Source organism: Tupaia chinensis, unplaced genomic scaffold (genome assembly GCF_000334495.1).
Source record: "Tupaia chinensis unplaced genomic scaffold, TupChi_1.0 Scaffold000492_1, whole genome shotgun sequence".
Taxonomy (NCBI): Eukaryota; Metazoa; Chordata; class Mammalia; order Scandentia; family Tupaiidae; genus Tupaia; species Tupaia belangeri.
Window position 1 is genome coordinate 1,459,752 of NW_006160004.1, and position 6,670 is coordinate 1,466,421.

The 6,670-nt window shown below is 52.7% G+C and overlaps 1 protein-coding gene across 1 annotated transcript in view; it reads right to left on the reverse strand.

Annotated features, from left to right (window-relative positions):
* Positions 1-2,260, reverse strand: part of MX1 (MX dynamin like GTPase 1) — a 49,476-nt gene extending 47,216 nt beyond the window's left edge. Inside the window, exon 1 of the mRNA XM_006156375.3 lies at positions 2,131-2,260. The gene's annotated coding sequence lies outside the window, so the exon portion shown is untranslated. The remainder of the gene's footprint in view (positions 1-2,130) is intronic.
* Between the last annotated feature and the right edge of the window lie 4,410 nt (positions 2,261-6,670).

Below are 6,670 nucleotides of genomic sequence, written 5' to 3' on the forward strand. Positions count from 1 at the left end.
AGCACAGCTGATATATACATATCCATGAACACAAGTCCAACTTTAGGCATAAACCTCAGTGAATAGAATGAACATACTATGAAGTAGCACCTAGCTAGGGCTATATAGCTTACTGCAGTCATCAAATAGGTATTTTTAATGCTTTTTCTTTTTTTTTTTGTTCTGAAAATTTTTTTTTATTAATTTACATTCATTCCCTGAGCATCATCACAACATACTAAATGTGGTTTCCCATCTAGAATAAACTGCATAGTGGCTTAATCATGCATGTTATCATCCATAATATTCCATTTCTACTTTCATACATATTGTTTTTTACCCCATGTCTGACCCTCTGCCCTTTCCCACTCTCTTATTACACTATCTCTGCTGTCTCCAGTTGTCTTCCTTTTCCCCTAACATTTTGTTGATCACACAATATCATAGGTAATCTAACCACTTTCAATAGCAAGTTCAGCTGGTGGTTTCAAGAAAAGCAGTCTTGAACTGGTAAGGATATTTCCTTGAAACTTAAAGTCTAGAAACAGGTTAGTATTCTGTTCAAATAGTAGGTACATGAATCTACAGCCAGAACAGCTGAATTTTAAATGAATTTTTAAAAATTGGAAGCAGGACCAAATGATGCTAACTCCTGGCTGTCAGTCCCAAAGCACTCCGAACATATCTAAGGGTGTCCTCTTGCTGCTTTGGAACAGAGCTGTTGGCCAGGAACTCCCAGCCTCCTGCTGCGGACCACCTCCCATTTTCTGGGCTTTCCCCCTCTCAGCCTGCAGGCACCTGCTCTGCCCGGTTTGGTAGGTGGCTCTGCATGTGGTCTGAGGTGCCAGATGCTCTCCCTTAAAAGATTTAAATGCCAGCGAATTTTAGAGGACAAATCCACTGTGAGGAGAAAAAGCAAAAGTGAGTCCTGGGGAACCAGCAGTTAGCGTAATGGCTATGTCGCTGGACTCTCACGTAGTCGACCACGGTTTGCGTCCCGGACCCTGTGGCTTAAAACTCACGCCAGGCGCGTGTGTGTGCGTGCCCAAGATCCCGAGAGGAGAATTGAGGAGAAGGGATTGCGGCGTGACCATCCCCCTGGGGGGTGATTTCTCGCTTTCTGTCTCTCTGTCTCTCTGTGTCTGTCTGGCGAGCACACGCGCCCTATAGCGAAAACCTATCAAAAAAAAAAAAAAAAGTAAGTCCTGAGGCGGACTTTTAAAAAAGCAGACTGAAATGTGTAGAGCAAGTTGGCGGTTCTCCACACCCCAGGCATTCTCTAGGATGAGCTGGGTAGGTGGTTCCCATGAGGGGTTCTGCGACAGCAATAGGGTTGAATCCTTCCCCCTCCCCCTCCTGTTCCTCCATGGAATCCGAGCTGAGGAAGCTCTCCAGGAGGATGGAGGTTCCCTGAGCAGCCCTTTTGATAACACGTCCCATCATCCCCCGCCCCCACAAGGGGTCTGCGGCCAACACGCTGGTAAATAGCAGGTAGATAACTTTGAACTACCGCTTTGAAATCTGCGCCCACCCAGGCCACGTCATGTCACAAACTAGGATGCGCCTCCGGGAGGTGAGTCTGAACCCACCCATTCGCACCCCGCTGCACCACCTGCCCAGGAGGCCCTGGGCATCTCCTCATCCCCGGGAGGGGTAGAGGCAGGGGGGCGCCTGCAGGGGTATTCCTCTGCATGCTTCACGACCTCCCTGTACTCCGCCAGAGCAGTCCTTGGACTCGCGCTTCCGAGAAATTTCCGGAACCAGCAGAAAATACTACGCGTTAGAAAAGCTGCTTCCGGCGCTTGCACACAAGGCAGTGAATCCGAAATGTTCTCAGGGCTTTCGCTTTAGCCAGGGTCCCTGCGGGACACTCCCCTGCCCCCAGCCCCTCACCTCCCCGCTCAAGCACAAAAACCACCGCCGGAGGTAAGGGGTGCCGTTTTCAATGGGTCATCCACGAGCCTCTGTAGCTTACCGGCAAGTCTGAACCCATTTTCACCGTATTATTATTATTATTATTATTATTATTAGCAGCAATAAGAGAGCGTCCCAGCAAGCGCTCGTCTCGCCACGAACGCCCCCTGTGAATGCCCGGCTCCGCGTTCCCCTCCGTCGGCTGGGGGGCGGGCGGACCCAAGGCGCGACACTCACCGCTCCCAGCGCAGCAAGGAATGCAGGCGCTCCACTCGCTCCTCGGCTTTAAACGGCGCCAATACTGCCCGCCCCACGGCCCGGAGAAACGAAACTCCGCGGACCCCAGTGTGAGAGCGAGGGGCGGGTCCAAACACAGAAATGAAACCCAGTCCTCTGCGCTAGCGACCGCCCCATCCCCCTCACACACACCCGTCTCACACCACCGGCTGCAGCAGTAGCTTTCTGTGAATGCCTGGGAAACAGGCGTCCCATTCCGACCTGCCGACCTGCCGAGGCGCCCCAGCAACCCACGTTTCTCTGAGCCCTTCAGAGGCTTCTGTTACAAGAACCGAGGCTCTACTAGCCCTGAGTCAGCCAAGCCTGAACGTAGCCTTGAACCGGAGACCATCAGACTAGATGCTCTCTGACCCCTGGTCTTGGAAACAGGCATACTGACACTCAGTGCCTTCAATTCTTATAGCGGTGTACGTGCCCTTTCTGTATTCATGGCTACAGCTCCCAGCTAGTCCTCCTGCTAACCCTGCACTCTGCACAGCCACCTGTCTTCCTCCTTTCCTGTTTCACTGGGTCCACTTGAGGCCACCCTGGAGTTCAGCTCATCTGAACTCCCCAGGATGGAAGTGGGTGGAGGGGGAAGGGGAGTTGCAGGGGTGGCCTCCCCACCAGGCTCCCATGCCCAGCTATCAGGGCTGTGGGTGGAGAAAGACATTTCCCTTTGGGAGCCGCTAGCACCTCCATTCCCTTTAGCTTAGCTCAGAGTCCCTGACAAGCCCCCTAAAGGCTTTTGTGATTAGGAAGTGTCATCCCAAAACCTTGCCAAGGCCCAGACCCTGCCCCAGCTCCTGATGTAGAAGAGCCTATAAGGAGCCTAGTTTGATGTGGCTGCACCAGAGGCAGGGAGGAGGCCCACCGCCTGCTCCCTGGCCTTTAGGACTTCTTGCTTTGCAAAGTTCCACTGGGGCTGGCAACCCCAGTTCTTCTTTGGCCTTTGCTTTTGGTACACATTGTTTATTATATGCATGTGATGTGGACATGCCCTGCAGAGATCAAGTGCTTCTTTTGGGGGGCAATTCAGTCTTAAAATAATAGCTCATATGCACTGAGCACATAGGAGCCAGCCTGACCCATTCATGTACAGTCACTCACTTTTGCACTGCCCCATAGGAAATGCACAGCACCCTTTGTAAATGCCAGTCCTGCCATGTCCATCTGTGGCCTTTCTTTCCCCCTTAGGCTCTTGGAGCAATTCCCCTCCCCTGTCATGCCTGTCTCGACAGCTGCCCTAGGTTCTTCCAAGCCTCGGTTGAATCTCTTCTGAGCCCCGCTGACTTTAGCCCAGGCTAGGATGGGCTAAAGTTTGGTGGACCTCTGGATAGTGGGGGGTGTGGCTGTCACCTCCATGGAGGCAGGGCCCACCATGGGGCTTGGCATATTTATAATAGGTGCTCAGCCAGCGTGAGGTGAATTTTACCCAGATGAAGTGCCCAGGGCCCTCACCATAGTGCATCTGCCCTCTTGGTATTTTTCCCACCTCTACTAAAATGTATCCAGCAGAAATAGCATCCACTGGGGAAGCATGTTAGTGGCCAACCGCACTGGCTCTCCTGTGTAGTCATGCTGCCTCAGCAGGGCCAGGTCCCTGTAGTCTGGCCTTGCCAAGGAGAGCTGAGGTAGTGTTCATGGCAAGTCATCCTGGAGAGGGGTGCTGTGGCTGTTCCTGACTTCAGACTCAGTTTTTTTCTCAAACACCTGTAGGCTGTGGACAGCACCCTGTTTAAATGCCTCACGGGAGTCCACGGAAAGGAAGAACATGCCTCCCAACTGCTCTGTGTGCTCAGCCTGGGGTGCAAGGCCCTGCTAGCACCCCGCCTCTCCAACACTCCAATTTCTTCCCTCCTCCTCACTATATGAGCTCCCTCCAGCTGGAGGAGGGAGTTGCTCCTTCTCTCAGGCTGCTCTGGTTGGACCTGTATTCCCCTTGCCCTCCGGGCCCAGTGTGCTTGCTTCCCCTGGGTCTTCCCTAACGCCCCACTGGCATCCTCACCCAGGGAATGGTGACCCTATCACACCTGGCCTGTCACCAAGCGGAGGCCTGGGTCAGGGTGCAGCTCAGGCCACACAGTCGGAGTCAAGCACAGAATAAAGGGCCATCTCTCCTTTATTCTCATCCCTTCTATCTGAAACATAACCGTGTTTCAGTTTCCGCCGTCTGGCACTGCTTACCGAAAGCATGAATGGTGAGCGCAGGAGGACCCGCCCACCGGCGACTCCCAAGGCTGCCTAAACTCTTGGATTTACTCCACTGTCTTTGCCCGCAGCACCCACTCCCTTCCCGCCACTGCTTGCGTTTCCCAGTCAACTCGGGTTTGTGTTCAGTTTCGTTTCTCCTCTGCGGTCACAGGAAAGGAAAGTTAGAGTGCACCTGCGCCACTTCTTATTCGAGAACGCAGGGTCGGGGTGGGGGCCGGGGGAAGGCGGGATTGATGGGAGAGGAAAGCGCCAGAAAGCTCTGGACCAGCGACAGACACCGCCCCGCGGATCTGCGTCAGACGGACGTGGGTTCCTGTCTGCTGAAAGCCTCTGTGCTGTGAGAATTCAGGAGCTGTGAGCAGCCAGCTGGTGTCTGGGTCTTGGGACCTAGCTGGGTATAAGGGTAGCCCAACTCGCCTTCATGTACTGGGGGAGGTTGTGATTTCCAAAATCATTTTTCCTGGTTAGAGCGAGCTGTCCACTGGCATTCACAGACGAAAAGAGATGTTATACGGTAACTTCTATAATGTAAGCTGGGTCCACTTGCAAAAGCTCTTCCCCTCTCTTCTACTTCTCCCTCTTTCCCAGTTCCGCCTAGACTGAGCGAGTGCCATGCTGACTTCCATGCCAGTGCTGGGGCTATGCGAGTAAATAAGGCAAAGGCCAGCCTCTGGGGAGCCCGGTGAGTACATGCAGTGAGCTGCAGCTGCTGCTCTAGAGGCCCGGATACCCAGGAGAGGGCCTGTGAGGGTGGGGGAAGTGGGCAGAGAGGAAAGTTCAGGAAAGGAGTCCCTTGCTCAGAGGAGGAGAGGAGTGGGCCCACTACAAAAGCTTATTTCCAAGGCTGTTATTTATTTATTTTTAAAGATTTTGCTATAGGGTGCATGCACGAGACAGAGGGAGAGGGAGACATCATCTCCCAGGGATGATCCCTTCACCTCCATTCTCCTCTATTTTAGGCACTCACACACATGCACTTGGTGTGCTAGTCGGGAACTAGAACCACGGAGTCCGCTATGTGGAATCCAATAATTAACCACCACGCCATCTGTCAGCCCCTCAAAGCTCGTTTTTTATTTCCAGATACAAATGAAAAGTACTTTAAATTAATACCCCCCGTGATCTTTGCTTGCATCACAGACAAGAGAACAGTGGAGCGCTGTGAAGCTTATCTGTGGATTTCTGTACTGTACAGTGGGGCCAGACCTAGGAACTCCGCACATGCCTGGTGGGAGCTAGGTCAGCCTGGCAGTGAAGGCTCCAAGCTGGGAGACAGGAGCTCAGCCGAGGGCCAGCTCTGCTCTGGGCCAGGCTTTCCAGTTCTGAGACAGAACTGGAGACAACAGAACTGCTGTTTCAGATTGTGACCATCCCTCCTTTATTTCCACCCCTTCTACTGAAATACAATGAACCACAAGCGCTGACTACTTCTCAGAATAGAAGCCTCATCTTTGTTTTTGCTTTAATTTGCTCTAGGGCATGTGCACCCACCAGAGAAAGAAAGTGAAAAAGTACCCCCACCCCCACCCCAGGATGGGGGTGGGAGGATAACCAGGCTGCAATCTCTTCCACTCTCTTCCAAAGTTTGTTTTTGTTTTTGTTTTCTTGTAGAGGTTTGGCCTTAGGGTGCATGTGCTTTTGGGAGAGAGACAGAGACAGTGAGAGGGAAAGTGAGAAATCACCCCTAGGAGGATGGCAACACTGCAATCCTTTCTCCTCCATTCTCCTCCAGGGATCTTGGGCATGCACACACACACACCCAGCGTGAGTTTCAAGCCACTGGGTCTGGGGCTTGAACCACAGTCAGCCATGTGGGAGCTCAACAATGTAACCACTATACCATCTGTTGGCTCCTTCCTCCCAGGATTTTGGGCATGCACATACGCATACCCATTGCATTGCTCAAGCCATCACTTCCAGGACTTGAACTGCGCAGCTAACCATGTGGAATATAGCTGCCCCACATACCATGCCACCTAGCTGGCCCCGAGGAGCTCTTTCAAGAAGTATCTGCCCAGGGACCAGCAGTTAGCATAATGGCTCTGTCGCTGGACTCCCATGTGGTCGACCACGGTTCGTGTCCTGGACCCGGTGGCTTAAAACCCACGCCGGGCGCATGTGCATGCATGCCCAAGATCCCAAGAGGAGAATGGAGGAGAAGGGATTGCAGCGTGGCCATCCCCCCGGGGGGTGATTTCTCGCTTTCTGTCTCTCTCTCTCTCTCTGTCTGGCATGTGCACGCGCCCTATGGCAAAAACCACTCAAAAAAAAAAAAAAAAACAAGAAT